We start from the raw sequence: 16,864 nt of genomic DNA on the forward strand, positions 1-16,864 counted from the left end.
GCTTCCTCAAATGAAGTAATTGAGCTGATTCATCTGCATGTCTCAGAGAACTGCTTTATTGTTTTTTTCAACATAATTTTGATCCATCCCTAGTTTCAATTCTGCTTAATATCACAAGGATGAGGACAAATTCTTCTCTTGCGTTGTAAAAACCTGTCAAACCCCTGTCATAATATAATGTCAGTTTTCTTTTCTTTCTTATCACTTAAGACAAATGATGCCTCTTTTTTTGCCTTGGCTTCACCCTCATCTTCCCAAGTTTGCTGCTAAGACAGATGGTCCATTCATCAAGTGGCTTGCCTTCCTCTGTCTGCTCATGTTTATCTGCTCCCTTGATTTATGAAAGAAATGGAGCAAATCAATCATCATGCAGCTCCTCAGTTATTGTCCACCAGGCAGCATCTTCTCACACCCCTCTGCTGTCTCCTCCCATCCCTTCTCCACACTGAGTCCAGAATGGTCTTCCCAAAGTACACAGCCATTCCCCTGCTGGAAGCATCACTGGGGCTGGAAGGGGCCCCGAGCTCAAACACCTATAGCAGCCAGATGGGAGTGCAGCTAGCTCACTGGGTCCTGTCCATAGTAGAGCCTAAACATGGATCCTCTGCTTCTCAGAATCTAGATTAGGAAAACTCTGCTTTGCTGTTCAGAGGTTTTCGTGTTGGCCTATCTACGCCCTATCCAGCAAGCTTTAGAATCTGGCAAATATCTAGAGGAGGAAATCAACCAGATGTTTGAAGAGCCCCCACCCCAAACACCCCAGTCTCTAATTTTGTCTCTTTGGCCCCAGGAGAAAAATATCTTTCTGTCCCCAGCAGTGTCATCTACTGGACCAGCTTGGACTCACAACCTGCCCCCAGGTCACAAAAGACCCCAGAAAAAAAGCCATAGTTGGCTCTAAGGTTCTCCCCTCCCCAGAAACAGGCTACTCCAGCTCTTACCACTTTGGCTGTTCCCTGGAGATTAAAATGGATAATTTTTATATTTTATACAACATAGACTTTCTCATTGTTCTTGGCAAGAGTGGTTGTCTCCTGCCAAGAAACCATCCTATCCAGAATTATATCTCACTTTCTAGTAAAAAAAAGTTCACTAGCTTCAAAAGACCAAGGCAAGAGCAATAAGCACGCGGATGAAGAAGTGATGTGTCCACACCCATCTTGCTTTATGTGGTCAGGACATTAAAGTGACCCCACCAGAGCTCCTATAAGACTGACTAGATAATTCTATCAACTAAATTATCAACTGATAATTCCTTTATCAACTAAAGCCCTTCAAAAATCATGTACCTCTCTCTTCCTTAATGCCCGGGGAGAACCACACACCTCTGCTGATATTCACAATTCTTCTCAGCAAAATCAACAGGACTTTGCAATCCTACTGTTCAATAGAAATCCTACCTCTCATCCATAATTCAGTTTGATAGTGTGCATTTTCTTCAAACCCTGAAACACTTGCTAACAGAAAGAGCCTTAGTGCCCCTCTCCCAGTCCCTAGTCTGCAGCCTAGAGCCACCATCTCTGTCATTTTAACATTGCTTCAGACTTGACTTGAATAATCCTAGTACAGATCTTTCCATCACCAGGGAGATAATGGCTATGGATGTCGATGTGCCTAGAAGGTCAGCAGTGCCTCAAAAATGTTAGCTCCCTCTGTAGAGGACTATTTGCAAAGCTGGTCACAAGAATCTGTCCTATCTCTGTGTACACATGCATTTGCAAAATGACTCCCCTACTCCTCCTACCAAGGGAGTCTGGCTCCCCACTCCTTGGGTTGGCCTTGAAACAGACTTAGATCAGTAGAAAGAGAGCAGATGTGACATTATGGGCATTCTGAGCCTGGACCACAGGGGCCTTCAAGGTTCTGCTCTCTTTGAACACTGCCTGTAGACCAGAAGATGTAGAATGAGAATCCACATGAAGCAGAATGGAGTATCCTCAGAACAGACCAGCCACCTAAGGGCTGGCACCAACTACAGGACGTGAGGCCATCTGATAACCCGGTCTCAGTTGAGCATGGCCACATGAATGACCCAGGTGAGACCAGCAAAAAACCACCCTGTGGAGCCAATCCAACCTGCTAACCCAGATGAATGGATACATAAAATAGTGGTGGTTTTAGGCCAGTAAGCTTTGGGGTGGTTTATTGCCCAAAAATAGCTAACACACTTTCTTTCTGCCAATTAATAGACTGTTATGATGATGATGATTTGCATTAGGTAGGTGCTTCCTTTGTGCCAGGCTTTATATACTTCTTACAACAACCCTATGAGTTAAGGACCATTATTGTTAATGAGGAGACCGTGGACCCAATGAGGCACTTTGCCTAAAGCTCCACAGCCAGCAGAAGGCAGAGCAGGCACTGGAACGCAGGTGCGCTGGCCCCAGTTCTGGCCCCTTGCCTCTGCTCTCATGCTTCTTTCTCATTTGGCCATCCTCTTCCCCACTCCCCCCGCCCCTCACCCCACCTCCCTGTAACACCCCCTTGGGACTCATTCAGAATGAGTATTCATTTATGCAATAACATGTCCTCACACATTTTTTTAATTAAAAATATTCATTTCTAGGGGGATCCCTGAGTGGCTCAGTGGTTTGGGGCCTGCCTTCAGCCAGGGGTGTGATCCTGGAGTTCCAGGATCAAGTCCCACATTGGGCTCCCTGCATGGAGCCTGCTTCTTCCTCTCTCTCTCTCTCTCTCTCATGAATAAATAAATAAAATCTTTCAAAAAAATAAAAAATAAAAAGTGTTCATTTCTAGAGCAAAGCAGATAAGATCTCTGCTCTTAAGGGTCTAAGCACATGCCCAGCACACAGAGCCACTCTGAGCACATTCACTCACATGGTCCTCCTTTCTAGCAGCATCAGCCCCATCTTACAGATGGGGCCAAAGGAAATGAAAACACTTGCTCAAGGTCACTCAGGGGTGGAACCTAGGTTGGCCAGACCTAAGCTTTCCCCAATTTACCACTGGATGCCCCCCTTTTACCCCACAGCTCATTGGGTATGGTTGTCCTGAGTCTTCTCCAAACTAAAGGCCCCATTTCCTTTCTTTATCCTTCTTAGGTCTTTAGTCCCAAGACCTTTCGCTTGTCAATGTTCATGTTTAAAGAGTGACTTCCAACTTGATTGTGTGCACATTTACAGAGCACTGGCATCTGCCAGGCCCTGGGGGAAAGGACTGGCTCTCAGGGGGAGTCCCAGTCCCAGTTGCCTAAGAAAAGTGCAGAGAGAAGTGGCGGCTGGCTTGAAATCACAGGGGAAAAGGGGTGGGTGAGAAATGGGATGTAAAGGCCTCCCTTCATGCACGCACTGCCCTGGGAAGCAGCAATCATCAATGCTGGACAAATCAATAGTAGCATCTACAATGCCAATCTGGTTTTCTCAGAGCTAAGATAGCCGGGTGGTCTGTAAGCAGACCAGGGGCTTGTGGGTCAGACTGTACTCATCACTATGTGACATGGCAAGTCACTCACCTGCTCTAAGTGTTAACATCTGTGAAATGGGAGACAATACCAATTTCTTAGCATCATTCAGAAACTAAATGCAGGAACATGATCAACAAAACTAAAGGCAGCCTATAGAATGGGAGAAGATAGGATGCCTGGTAGCTCAGCGGTTGAGCACCTGCCTTCTGTTCAGGGTGTGATCCCAGGATCTGGGATCTAATCCCGCATCAGACTCCCCGCAGGGAGTCTGCTTCTCCTTCTGCCTGTGTCTCTGCCTCTCTCTCTCTCTCTCTCTCTCTCTGTCTGTCTTTCATGAGTAAATAAATAAAACCTTTTTAAAAATAGAATGGGAGGGCAGCCCGGGTAGCTCAGCAGTTTAGTGCCACTTCAGCTCAGGGAGTGATCCTGGGGACCAGGGATTGAGTTCCACGTCAGGCTCCCTGCATGGAGCCTGCTTCTCCTTCTGCCTGTGTCTCTGCCTCTCTCGCTCTCTTTGTGTCTCTCATGAATAAATAAATAAAATCTTTTTAAAAAATAGAATGGGAGAAGACATTTGCAAATGACATATCTGATAAAGGGTCAGTATTCAAAATATATAAAGAACTTATAAAACTCAACACCCTCAAAACAAATAATCCCGTTAAAAAATGGGCAGAAGACATGAATAGGTATGTTTCCAAAGAAGACATCCAGATGAATAACAGACACATGAAAGTATGTTCAATATCACTCATAATCAGGGAGATGCAAATAAAATCCACAATAAAACATCACCTCACACCTCTCAGAATGGCTAAAATCAACAACACAGGAAACGACAGATATGGGCAAAGATGCAGAGGGAAAAAACCCTCCCACACTGTTGGTGGGAATGCAAACTGGTGCAGCCACTTTAGAAAACAGTATGGGAGTTTCCTCAAAGAGTGAAAAATAGAACTACCCTATGACCCAGCAATTGCACTACTAGGTATTTACCCAAAGGATACAAAAATACTAATTCGAAGGGACACATGCACCCTGATGTTTATAGCAGCATTATCAACAATAGCCAAATTATAGCAGCAGTCCAAGGGTCCTTCAGCTGATGAATGGATAAAGAAAAAATATATATAATGGAATATTACTCAGCCATCAGTGAGAATGAAATCTTGCCATTTGCAACAACGTAGATAGAACTAGAGAGTACTACACTAGGTGAAATGAGTCAGAGAAAAACAAATGCCATAGGATTTCATTCACATGTGAACTTTAAGAATCAGAATAAATGAGCAAAGAGGAAAAAAGAGGGAGAATGGCAAACCAAGAAACAGATTCTGAACTCTAGAGACCATACTTATCTTACCAGAGGTGAGGTGGATGGAGAATGGAGAAAACAGGTGATGGGGATTAAAGAGAGCACCTATTGGGCAGCCCCGGTGGCTCAGCGGTTTAGCGCCGCCTTCAGCCCAGGGCATGATCCTGGAGACCTAGGATCGAGTCCCATGTTAGGCTACCTACATGGAGCCTGCTTCTCCCTCTGCCTGTGTCTCTGCCTCTCTTTCTGTGTGTCTCTCATAAATAAATAAAATTTAAAAAAATAAAGAGAGCACCTATTGTGATAAGCACCTGTCGATGTATGGAAGTGTTGAATCACTAAATTCTACACCTGAAACTAATATTACACTAACTGGAATTTTTTTTTAATTTTTATTTATTTATGATAGTCACAGAGAGAGAGAGAGAGGCAGAGACACAGGCAGAGGGAGAAGCAGTCTCCATGAACCGGGAGCCCGACGTGGGATTCGATCCCGGGTCTCCAGGATCGTGCCCTGGGCCAAAGGCAGGCGCTAAACCGCTGCACTACCCAGGGATCCCCACTAACTGGAATTTAAATAAACACTTGGGAGAAAAAAAATAAAGAACAAAATGTAGCATCCTGTGTGAGAAGGCTCTGGAAAATGCCCAGCACTTATACAGTAATACAGAGAATATGCTCAGAGTGGTTGTGTGTGCTGGACACATGTGTAGATCATTAAAAACAGATGTCTTATCTCCTGTGTCCTAGACATAGAGATCCTTCATGTTTAGAAGAGTATTGGGCACACAGCAGGTGTGAGGAAATGTCATTGAATAAATGAATAAAGTAAGCAGCTGGAGTGTCTTAACTAATTTTATTGAGAATAAGAACACTATCAAATACTTAGAGCTTGCTCTATGCCAGGCTGGTTCTAAACACATTACATATTTAATTAATTGCTCCCACGAGCAGGTGAGATAGGTTCTGTGCTTATCCCTATTTTATTTGTGGAAATGAAGACCCAAGGGAATTAAGTAAAGTTGTCACAGCTAGCAAACGGCTGAGACTTGCTCCGGAATCCATTACCTTAACCAGCAGGCTCTCCTGCCCCTCTGAAATCACATGACAAGAATGCATTGTTGAATGGGAAATACTACTAAATACCACTATACACAGTATGATCCCAGGTTGTAGAAAGTCTGGCTGAATAAGGATAAATGTCAAAATGTTGAAAGCAAACATCTCTTAATGGTGGGATTCCATGTGTTTTTATTTTTTGTATTTCCCAAATTTACTCAAATAAACATATATTAATTTTTATAAGCAGGGGAAAATGTTATTTAAAATATGTTTCTTAAGGTCCCAGGATGGCTCAGTTGGTTAAGTATCTGACCCTTGATTTCAGCTCAGGTCATGATATCAGGGTCTTGAGACTAAGCCCTACGTCGGGATCCACACTGAGTGTGGAGCCTGCTTAAGATTCTCTCTCTCCCTCTCCCTCTTCCCTCCCTCCTCCAAAAAATAATAAAATAAATATGTTTCTTAGTATCTGCTCTGCCAGGCTTAGTTAGGCACCAGGCATATATTAAAGGCTATGATGTCCTGGTTTTTCAGGCAATATCTGGAAGGCTTCTAGCCTGACCCAGAATAGATGCTCAGTAATACTTAGCATCTGTCCCCACAGCAGCAAAAGCTATTCTGTGCCCTCTGGGCCCCACACGGCACTTTAGGTGTCTTCTTCAAGTGGTCACATCCTCCCCAAAACCATTCTGAACACAGCAGAACCTAACAACATGTTAATTATTTTATTTCTTTACATTCACTCTGAAGGTTAAGTTTCCCCTGGGATTGTTATTTTTGGGTCCCTACAGTTAATTTTTGAATTTTACTAGAGGGTGCCCTTTTGGGTGGCTGTCCAAGCACCAGCAGGTGTCCACCCAGGATAACACAGAGGTATGTGCCGTCCTTTCCAGATCCCTTGTGGAGAGTCAGAGTAAAGTGAACCTCTGCCTCTCAGCTGTACCGTGTGGTCTTGGGCAGACATAACCACCCCCACCCCGAGCTTCAGTGTCCAGCTCTGTGGAGTTGGTCGATAATTGCTGGGTAACAAAAGAGCACATGCAGAGAAGCACTTTACAACCTGTAAAGAGTCCCATCCAGAAACTAGTGGTGGGAAATACTTTTGAGGACCTCAAGCACGCAAGCACTAAGACACCTACTATTTGTCTGAATGTTTGTGGCCTCCCAAATTCACATGTTGAAATCCTAATGCCCAATGTGATGGTATTCGGAGGTGGGACCTCCATGAAGTGCTTGGGCCATGGGGGTGGTGCCCCATGATGGGATTCATACCCTTATAAAATGATGACACAGAGCTTCCTCACCACTTCCACTGTGTGCAGACACAGCCAGAAGTTAGCAACCCCCTCAGAGCCCAACTATGTTGGCACCCTGATCTCAGATTCCAGAATGATGAGAAATACACCTCTCTTGTTTATAAGCCCCCAACCCATGAAATTCTGTTACAGCGGCCGCCATGGACTCAGACAACACAGGGTTTGGAAGATGGGCAGGAAATTGAGAATCTGGCATTAATTCCTTTTTGAGTCAGGAAGGTATATTTCATTAGGAATCACTTTCCTATATAATATACTCATATGAAGTTCATTTTATTTCTCAAACAGCAACTTTCTTTTGAGAGAAGGGCAGACCACTCTAGATGCCTGGATGTGAGGATGGGTTCTAGGAGGGTAAGGTCAGACCATGAGGGGGCAAAGTGCCCCCTTGTCCTGGGAGGGGTGCCTAACAGGCCAGCTGTCTCTTCAGGAGGCCACTCAAGCAACCCTGGAGCTCCTGTATCCCTCCTGCAGAATGCTCTGTGTCCCACAGCCTTGGACAGGAAGTCACAAGCCCTACTACGCGGCAGTCACCACATGCCCCTGATTTCCAATTCCTTCATCTGTTCACTAGACAATCACAGTGGGCAGCATCTAAGTTCTAGGTTCTCAGACTGTCCAGGTCCCTCCTGTTGTCCCCATAGCCCATAGCAGGGGGCTGGCCTGCTTATACAGCCATTTATCCCCCAGGGCTCCTCTCTTCCTCTTCTCTGCTCCCTGGCACCTTGGAGGCACTGGGTAAAAGTTTGGGGAATGAACAAGGGACTGAACAAACAAGAGTGACAGATGGAGTGAACATCGACTCAGAACATGCGACACAGACCAGCTTGGTACACCCTCTACTCTGACTGGTGAGTAAAAGCCACAGCCTAGTTAATACCTGGGAAAATCTCCTGGAAGCCTCCAGTGGAAGAAAGACCTCCACCCTCCTCAGGCATGCAGGGGTGGAGGACGAAGAGATGAGCAGGGTGGATCCACACCCTTGAAGAGCACATGGCCTGGCAGGGAAATGGACTGGTGGCAAGCAGCAGAGCAAGGTGGCTGGGGCAAGGCTCATCAATGCAGTGGGAAACAGAGGCTGGGAAGCTGAGTGCATGGGGTGGCAGAGTCTGGGAAGACTTCTCCCTAATTCACTTACTCCTTATGAAAACCTAGTTTGCCAGGAGGGGACCTGAGACACCTGCCCAAGACCCCACAGCTTGTAAATGATGGTGGCTAGAATTCACACCCAGGCATATCTGGTCCCATAACCTGTTCTCAGATTTAAGATAAATCTTGATAAAAGACTAGTGGCTCCATCACCTCAGTCTGTATGATGAGGGGCTCAGGGCTGAGAATTCTGAAGCTTTTCTGATGAAACAGAAGGATCTTCCTGAGTCATTGGAGCACCCAGCCCCCTCTGCATAAGGGAGCCACAGCAGAGAGCAGAAAGTTCCCTTAGTAAGCAGCACTCTGGTGAGACAGCCTGGCAATGGCATGACATCTTAATTTTCCTTCTAGTGCCATTTGTGATTCAGCTCATCACACGGATTCCCCAGGGGCCGAGCCAGCTGCTGGTCCCCAGATTCCAGCTAAGGCCAAACCCTAAAGACTCATATCACCTTTCTCCACTTCCTTTTCCCCAGCATTTGATCAGCCTCCAGACAGAGCCCCGAAGGAAAGGAAAACCCCACAGTGCATTCACAGATGTGCTTCATGGCTACGAGGGCTGAGCATCTGTATACTCAGTGACTCACAGAGTGGCCCAATGAGCAAAATGAGCCCTGGAATGTTCTGGAGCAGCCTGCCCAAGGAGGCACAGTCCAGCTTTGCCCAGGCCTCCCGACTCCTTACCAGCCTCTTCTTCTCCATCTCAGTGGCTCTTCTTAATCATGGAGGGAAATTCAAATTTTTGTTGAGCATCTACTATGTGCCTTGGCCATGATTGACCTTGGTCAGTTGAATCTCCTGTCTGTGTTTTCATGTGCTCCGCTGGTTATTCTGCCTTCCTGGTCACATTCTCTGGGCCCCAGGAGATCAACTCCTAAGGATGAGCTTGAGAGGCCCAGGCTTAAGGATGACCCCAAAGGTTGACTCAAGAATAATTTTTCCCTTGGTCTCTAGCTTCCTGCCAATGAGAGATGCAGGCAGGAGTCTAGAGAGAGGGAAGAAAGAGGGTTTATTCTCTGTCCAATCAAAAGGTTGGGCAAGGGCAGGGAGGGCTCCTCCACCTGGCTCTCACTAGCTTCTGGGGTAGCACCACCCTCTCCTTGTTCTGCAGCCCTTGGATGGTAATGGCTTCCTGCTCTTGCCCTCCTCTCTCCACTCACCCCACACCCTAACAACAAATACACCCCCTTCAATCACCCACTTGGGGATGTCACCTCTTTCCTGCTAGAACTGGAGTATGAGATGAAGAAGCTGCACTATGTAACGTCCAGGACTTGGTCTTCTTTTCCTCTTGATCCAAGTTCGACCAGCCAGAGAGTTTTGTGGTCAGGCCCCTTTTGGGGGTACAGAGATGGAGGGAGGAACTCAATGCCCATCGCCTCCAGCTCCTTGGAGTAGGTGAGTACAGCTAAGGGAGAAACATGGATGGAACAAGCAGTTCTCTGGAGGACAAGACCTAAGGAGTCATGTGACTGCAGAGAGGCAGGGCAGCTGAGTCTATGGAGGCCAGGCCCTCCCACAGCCCATCCCTGGGGCATCCCATGTCTGACAGCCACTGGCTCCTGCAGCAAAGCAGGTTCCTCCTATGTCCTCCAAGGTCCTAGTCACTCCCACTGGATCCCTTGCATGCAGCTGTGTCCAGACTCTAACTAACATGCCTCTGATTCCAGATGGGAAACACACCAGAGGAATGCCAGCTGGATCTGTCCTTCTGGAAACCCAATAGTGCCAGGACTGCTTTATAGGCATTCTAGCTTTAAAAACCCAATTTAGAAAATCTAAAAGTTTTAGTTGTCACCCAAGCCAGCAGGGACACACATCCGCCAGCTGACCTCCACCATCTGCTAATCCTAGCACAAGATGATGTGCATCCAGGTGTTGCCATCAAAGCACTTCTTCCAGGCTCCCTCACCTCTGTGCACCCTTGGGACCTTAATTCTTCTATTATCCTGGTCACTCATCTCCCCTTTAGGTGTGTGACTTCCCAATATTTCATCTTCCTAACCTCAGTGAGTACCCAGACCAGGCAGTCAGTAAAAGTCAGTAAATAGGTGTGTGGATGAGTGAGCAAGTTAGTAGATGGATGAGTGAGTGAATGAGTGAATGGGTGTGTGAATGAATTACTATGAGACTGAGAAATGAGTGTATGAGTGAATGAATGAATTAATGAGTCAGTGAGTAAATGAGTGAGTGAATGGGTGTGTGAGTAAGTTAATGAATGAGAGAGTGAGAAATGAGTGAGTGTGTGAATAAGTGTGTTGATGAGTATGTGAATGAGTGAATGAGTCAATAAGTGAATGCATGAGTCAATGAGTGAGCGAATGAATGAAGGAGTAAGCAAATGAATGAATAAGTGAGTGAATAAGTTAGTGAGTAAATAAGTTAGTGAGTGGATGAGTGAATGGGTGTGTGAATGGTTAGTGAATGAGAGAGCGAGAAATGAATGGGTGTGTGAATGAATGAACAAGTGGAACAAGTGAATGAATGATTGAGTAAATGAATGAGGAGTGAATGAGCGCTCCTCCAGCTTGCAAACTTTGGAGGCAGATAAAAAGCAAATAACCGGAATAGCTCGCCTTCAGGGGAATCCCCCATGGTACAAGGGTCGCCGCTCACACAGGAAGGAGGGACCTGTCAGTTTGCACAGTAGTGAATCCATGAATCTGAGTCCTGGGCAGCAGCAGATGCCGATGCCCCGAAAGGCGAGGCAGCAGACACGCCCCCATGAAGAACGTAACACCCCCCTGAAGAGTCTAGGAGAAAACCCAGCTGAGCCTGGATCGTACCAAACCTCTAGGGTCTTTAACTTAGGCCCAGTCATGGACGCGGAGGACAGAGCCACATGAACAACAGCACCGTGGGGACATGGCCAGTAAGAGTCCCCGTGGGAAACTACAGGACGAGCCGCCCGCTCTGCCAACAGATTGGTCCAATAAAAGAAAGACAGGTGAGTCCAAAAGACATACCACAAGTGCCCACTGATGGACAAACGGACAAAAGAAATGTGCCCACGCAGTGGACCATGACTCAGCCTTCCATGGGAAGAGCATTCATGCGCCACACGGATGAACCTGTGGACACGGTCACTAAAGCACAAACACTGTATGATCCCGTGCATATGGGGTCCCCGGGGTAGTCACGGACAGGGGGCCAGGGGCAGGCAGGGCCTGGGGGTTGGGTGTTTCACGGGGACGGAGCTTCAGTTCGGGAAGATGAGAAAGTTCTGGAGGTGGCGCGGGGAAGGTTGCACGACAATACGGAGACTTACAGGCTCAAATGCTAAACTGTACCACAAAGAGAGACATACCAGTCAACCACAGTGGAAAGACCTGATCCAAAGAAACTACCAAAAAAAAAAATGTTAACTATTAATTCATACGACAATTAGAAACTTGAAGAGCGGAGGTTTGACAAAATCAAGGGATTATTTGAGGTATGATGGCTCTTTAAAATATTTATGAATTCAGTGATAAATTGCCTAGTTTTACTTCAAAAGACTGCATGTGGGGAGTGTGGGCGGTGTACAGAGGAAACGAGCTTGCTCTTGAATGAACCAGCGTTGACGCTGAGTGACATCTACGTGGGGGCTCCTTTTATTATTTCTGTCTGCTTTTGTAAATGTTTGTATTTCCTAGTGAAAAAAAATATATCTTCCAAAATGATGCCAATGAATTTCTCTGTGCAGATGAGCATCTGCTTCACAAAATACAAATATCCCTAGAAACTATCAGCCATTTACCACATAGTATGAAATAATTAATACCAGATGACTGTCCCAGTCACAGGACAGCAAAGCCACCTGCACTAAGTGACCACTCTGATGGAGAGGGGAGGTGGAGGGAAGTAAGATAAGCAAACAGGAATGGGAAGCTGAGTGCAGAGGGTCTGGGTGTAGGAGGCGTGGGGGTGGGGAGGGGGCGCAGGTGAGACTCCAGCTCCTACTCTGGCTCTTTCTTCCCTGAGTCCTTTCCTTCCTATCCCTCCCCCTAAAGCAAAAAGGAAAACAAAATTAATGCTCTCTCATCCGACAGGATTTGCTCTACAGATAACCAGATGCAGTAAAATATGTGCTTTGGCTGGGGGTTGGGGGGGCATTGAAAGAAGATTGAGCAACTAGTTCATGCATTCATTCAACAAACATGGAGCCAGGGTTCTAGGCCCTGGGACTATGTCCACAGGACACCCAGTGCTGGGGGTGGTCACATGTGGTTGGCTCCCGGACACATTCTGAATATCTGGGGATCCTCACACTCACACACAGGAGGAGTGAGAAACGGGGCAAGTGGAGCTTTTCAGCTTGCCTTGCCCTCCTGAATTCCCGCAGGAAGCCCCGAACTCACTCCGTAGAACCCTGGCAAAGCTGGCGATGGCCCAGACCACCGGGATCCCCTCTGACGGCAGGAGGTGGAGGGGGACACAGGCCCGGCTGACACCCATCCAGGACCCAGGACACAGGATTCCAAGATGTCCAAGGAGAACATGGTGACAGGCGGAGCCGGCCTGAACCCCGGCCCTCGGCCCAAAGCCAGCCCGGTTGGCCGAACCCTAGTCAACCTCCAGCCCCGAGTGTGGGAGCCCAGATGGATGAGGTGGCTGGGTTTGGGCTGGTTTGGCAGGAGGTCACGTTGAAGCTACGGCGAATTAACACAGAGAGGTCAGGTGACTCACCTAGGGACACACAGGTATTAAGAGCAGCCCCGTGAGCAGGCCCAGGTCCATTGGCTCCTGCTCCAGGGCTCCTTCTCTCCCCTCAGCTTGGTGCCGGGAGGAGCAGCAAGTTCCCAACACAGGACCGAGGATGCCAGGGCCCAGACCACTTGGGGGTAAAAGGAAGGAATCGGTGGCTTCGGGGGGCAGCAGTGTCCTGTGATGCCTGTGGGCAGAGAGCACCGTCCTGTCTCAGGACCGCTCCCAGGCCAGGCCCAAAGGTGTGCGGGGCCAGAACACGGCCCTGTAGTGCTTCCCAGGCTGGAGGGCTGCACCGGGGTGGGGAGGCATCTTGTCTCCTCCACGACCCACTGGCCTCTGCCTGCTGACTTGGCACCTCTGGGTCTGGGTCTGCAAATCATGGCACGTGGGCTACACGGACCCTTTGTGTGGACTCAAAGATACCCCTCCCAGGGGGTCGCAGCCTACAGGCCTCTGCGTGAACTTGTAGAGGGCAGAGGGCACCACCACTCCCTCCAGACAGGCACAGCCTTCGGGCAAGGAGAGTAGGGCTGGGCCAGATGCTTTGTTCAGCATCCAACCTGAACAACCAGACGCAGCAGCCCTGGAAGAGTGGGGAGGGTGGCTGGCTGGCTGATTCCTGCCACCGGGCAGTGAACCCCGACTCCAACCCCCGTGGGCACTGTCTGATCCAGCTCTGTCCACCCCGAATCCGGGACAGCACCAACACAACAGGCTAACAGCACAGATGGCACCTCAAGGCGTGTACGCAATAGTGAACCATGGTTAACGACAGGCAGCTGGTTCCCTAAGGCCCTGGGACACAACCCATCAGCTTCCGCCCCAGGCTTCCCCTTGCGTGCGTGGGGGCAGAGGAGATTGATTCTTGGGTCTGGTCCAGGGTGAGGCAAACCGCAGGGCGCCCCAGGCCGGCGATGGGGATGAGGGACGCAGCGGCATCTGGAGCAGCCGGAGCCCGGCGCCCCGCTCCACACACCACTCCCCCCACCCCCCACCTCACGCCTGTCCCAGCCCCAGCAGGCGGAGCTGCCAGGCCTAGAGCTGGGCTCCGGAGGGCTTGGGAGCCCAGGGGAGCACTTAGCTGAGATTTATAGCTGACGGGAGAGTTGCTGTGCGTGTGTGCGCACATGGAGGGGAGAGGGAGGAGGGGAAGGAAGAGACTGGGAGGAGGGGGAGAGGGAGGGAGGGATTAGCTCCCAGCAGGACATCCACCACGGACCCCCTGAGCAGAGCAGTGCAGCAGAGGGGCAGGGCTTTGGCGCCTGCAGGCCTGCGCTGGTGCTGGGGGCTCCCCACCCCACGGGCGCAGTAGACTCAGGACAGAGCCCAGGCTTCTCCACGGGCCTCATCCATAAAGGGCAAGGGACACTGTTCAGCCCCAGGAGCCATTGAGCCCCACGAAGCCTGGTGTGCGCCCCTGGCAAAGGGAGGGGGGAGCACAGCATCAACCAGATGCGCCTTCCCTCGCCTGAGATGTGGAGGCTTGCTGCCAGGGACGCGAGTCACCACTTGTCCTGTTCACGGAATACAGACCCTCAGGATGACCTCCTGCAGAGCTCAGAGCTGGAAGGAACCTTCTTCAGACCTGTTTCCTTGTATCGGAAAGTCAGCACCGTGAACCCCATGCTATTCCCCTTTTCACCTGGACTACCAGGGAGCTCAGAACTCACTTTTCCATTCAGTTTTCCATTCTTTTCTTTCTTTCTTTTTTTTTTGCCCGGAGCCTCAGGACTTGGTGTGGTATCCTCTTAATACAAATAACTCTTCAGCTCTTCTTTGGCCCTCTTTTTCCTCTTCTGGGATATAGATTCTTTTTATTGTCTCCATGTCTTTTACTCCAGGTGTCTCTAGCTCCTTCCTGGAAGCAGGCAGGAACACGTGTGGCATGCACGGGGTGGGGGTGGATTACAAGGGTACAGATGTGAGGACCTGTGTGCCAGGAGGAAGGAAGTCAGGGTCAGAGCCCTACACAATGGGACTCAAATCCTGGCTCTAGCAGGCTGGACCTCCAGGAGCCTCAGTTTTCTCAGCCACAAAATGGGCAGGCTGCTGCTTTCAGGACTAGATTCACCAGCCGGTTTGCATGGGCTGCACCAGCACATGTAGGACCCACCTGGTGACTCTGTCTCAGTCTCCCTTGCCACCTGCCCCCCTTGATCAGCTTTAGGTCCTGAGCCTCAGCTGATCCGTGTCCCAGGGCCACCCTCTCTCCTGCTCTTGTCTCCCTATCACCCTGCCCGAAGGGGTTTTCATTCTGCTTTTCAAAAATCACACACGCAGAGATAAAGCAGTGGCAGCATTTCCGTAGCCCCCACCGTGCTCCAGGGCCCATTTTCAGCGCTCCTGGGACATAGCTGTACTTGCCCCTCAAGCCCTCCCTGGGAGGTAGGGGCCCCCATCTGACAGGTCAGAAAATTGAGGCACATAGAATTGAGCTGAGGCAGGGTATTTGCCAGGCTGCTGGGCCTCCTGCCTGCCAGCATTAGAAGGAGGGAAGGAGGGATACCCAGGGGCTGAGCAACGCAGACAGGGCACTTGTCTCAGACACCAGACACCTGGCAAGGCTCTGATGAGGTGAAACAATGTTAGGCGACATCACCTCCTTTTTACAGGAGGAAACCAAGCCTCTGTGGGGCTGGGAGCAGTGGAGCTGGGTAGTGACCGCAGGTGTCTGCAGCAGCTGCTACACGGGGTCATCTGCCCCAGCTCCTCCGGCCACCTCTCGTTTCCTAGGCTCCAGCCAGGGGCTTCTACCCTGGGAGCTGGGGTGTCAGCCACCAAGCATGGTGCCCAGCACAGAGCATAGCTCAGAAACCCTAGGTCTCTTCCTGCTGGTCTCACCTGGGCCTCCACCTCTGCCCTGGAGACTCTAACACCCTCTGTGACTCAGCCCAAATGCCACCTTCTCTGCTCCAAGTCCCCAGGGCCATATTGCCATCTGTCCCTGGTGGCCAGACCCCAGCTCTCCTGCACTGAGGTCACTCATGCCACATGTCACATCCCAGCCAGGCTGTGGGCGTCTGTGAGATGGAAACCTGGACCAGTCCCTCACTGGGGTTGGGAAGCAAGCACCTGCTTACAAACTCCCATCTCCCCACTCCAGAGTTCCCCAGGGAGGGCAGGGTCCCCCCTTGGTCTGGTTCACCATCTCCAACATATCGCCTGGCACATCGGGGGCTCCAAGGTAGATGCCGAGTTGAAAGGACACATCTCAGAGTGATCACAGGGCTGTGTGCAACCAGGATGCCCCAGCATTGCAAGTGGGGCCTCCAGGTAAGGTGGGGAGTAGGGCTGGCCGGGGCTCTCAAAGGGACCGATCCTTCTCTGCTTCGAGGCAGCAACTCCTTCTCCAGGAATTTACCCTCAGATATACTCACACATGTGCAAAGAGGTACATGTACGAGCATTTTCATGACTACACGGGTCATGAAACAAAAGATCAGAAACAATTCAAATGCCCATCAAGAGAACTGGTAGGATCCAGACGGCAGAAAGCAACTGCAACAGAAACTCAACTGTTTTTAAAAAATGAGAAATACATGCTCTGATGCAGGATGATCACCAAGATATATTAAATGAAAAAGCCAGGGTGCAGAACAGTGCAGCGTGCCTCCGTCAGGGCATCTATGCGGCCGCCTGTGTGCTACCGCGGACAATCCATCAGCATCTCTGGAAGCATTCAGAAAAAACTGGGGCCTATTTGTGCAGAAGGGAACTGGGGAAAGGAAGAAACTTGCACTGTGCACACACTTCTGTGCCTTCCAAATTTTGAAGAACGAAAACGTCTTACTCATACTAACAAGTATAAGTAAACAAGAAGTCACAATAGGATAGCAAAAAAGGTAGCACCTTCTTTCCAGCACCTTCCAGCCCAGGATTACAGAAACACAAGTATGCCCACCCTGTTTC

The 16,864-nt window shown here is 49.4% G+C and overlaps 1 protein-coding gene across 5 annotated transcripts in view; it reads right to left on the reverse strand.

Moving 5' to 3' along the window:
- C3H4orf50 (chromosome 3 C4orf50 homolog) overlaps positions 1 to 16,864 on the reverse strand; it is a 113,709-nt gene that overhangs the window by 39,720 nt on the left and 57,125 nt on the right. For 4 of the 5 annotated variants that reach the window (XM_035714351.2, XM_049108640.1, XM_049108639.1 and 1 more), the window contains one exon: positions 14,626 to 14,884. The exons of the other annotated variant lie outside the window; for it this stretch is intronic. The gene's annotated coding sequence lies outside the window, so the exon portion shown is untranslated. The remainder of the gene's footprint in view (positions 1 to 14,625; positions 14,885 to 16,864) is intronic. 5 annotated transcript variants of the gene reach the window in all.

The sequence above is a fragment of the Canis lupus genome, chromosome 3 (assembly GCF_003254725.2).
Source record: "Canis lupus dingo isolate Sandy chromosome 3, ASM325472v2, whole genome shotgun sequence".
Lineage (NCBI taxonomy): Eukaryota > Metazoa > Chordata > Mammalia > Carnivora > Canidae > Canis > Canis lupus.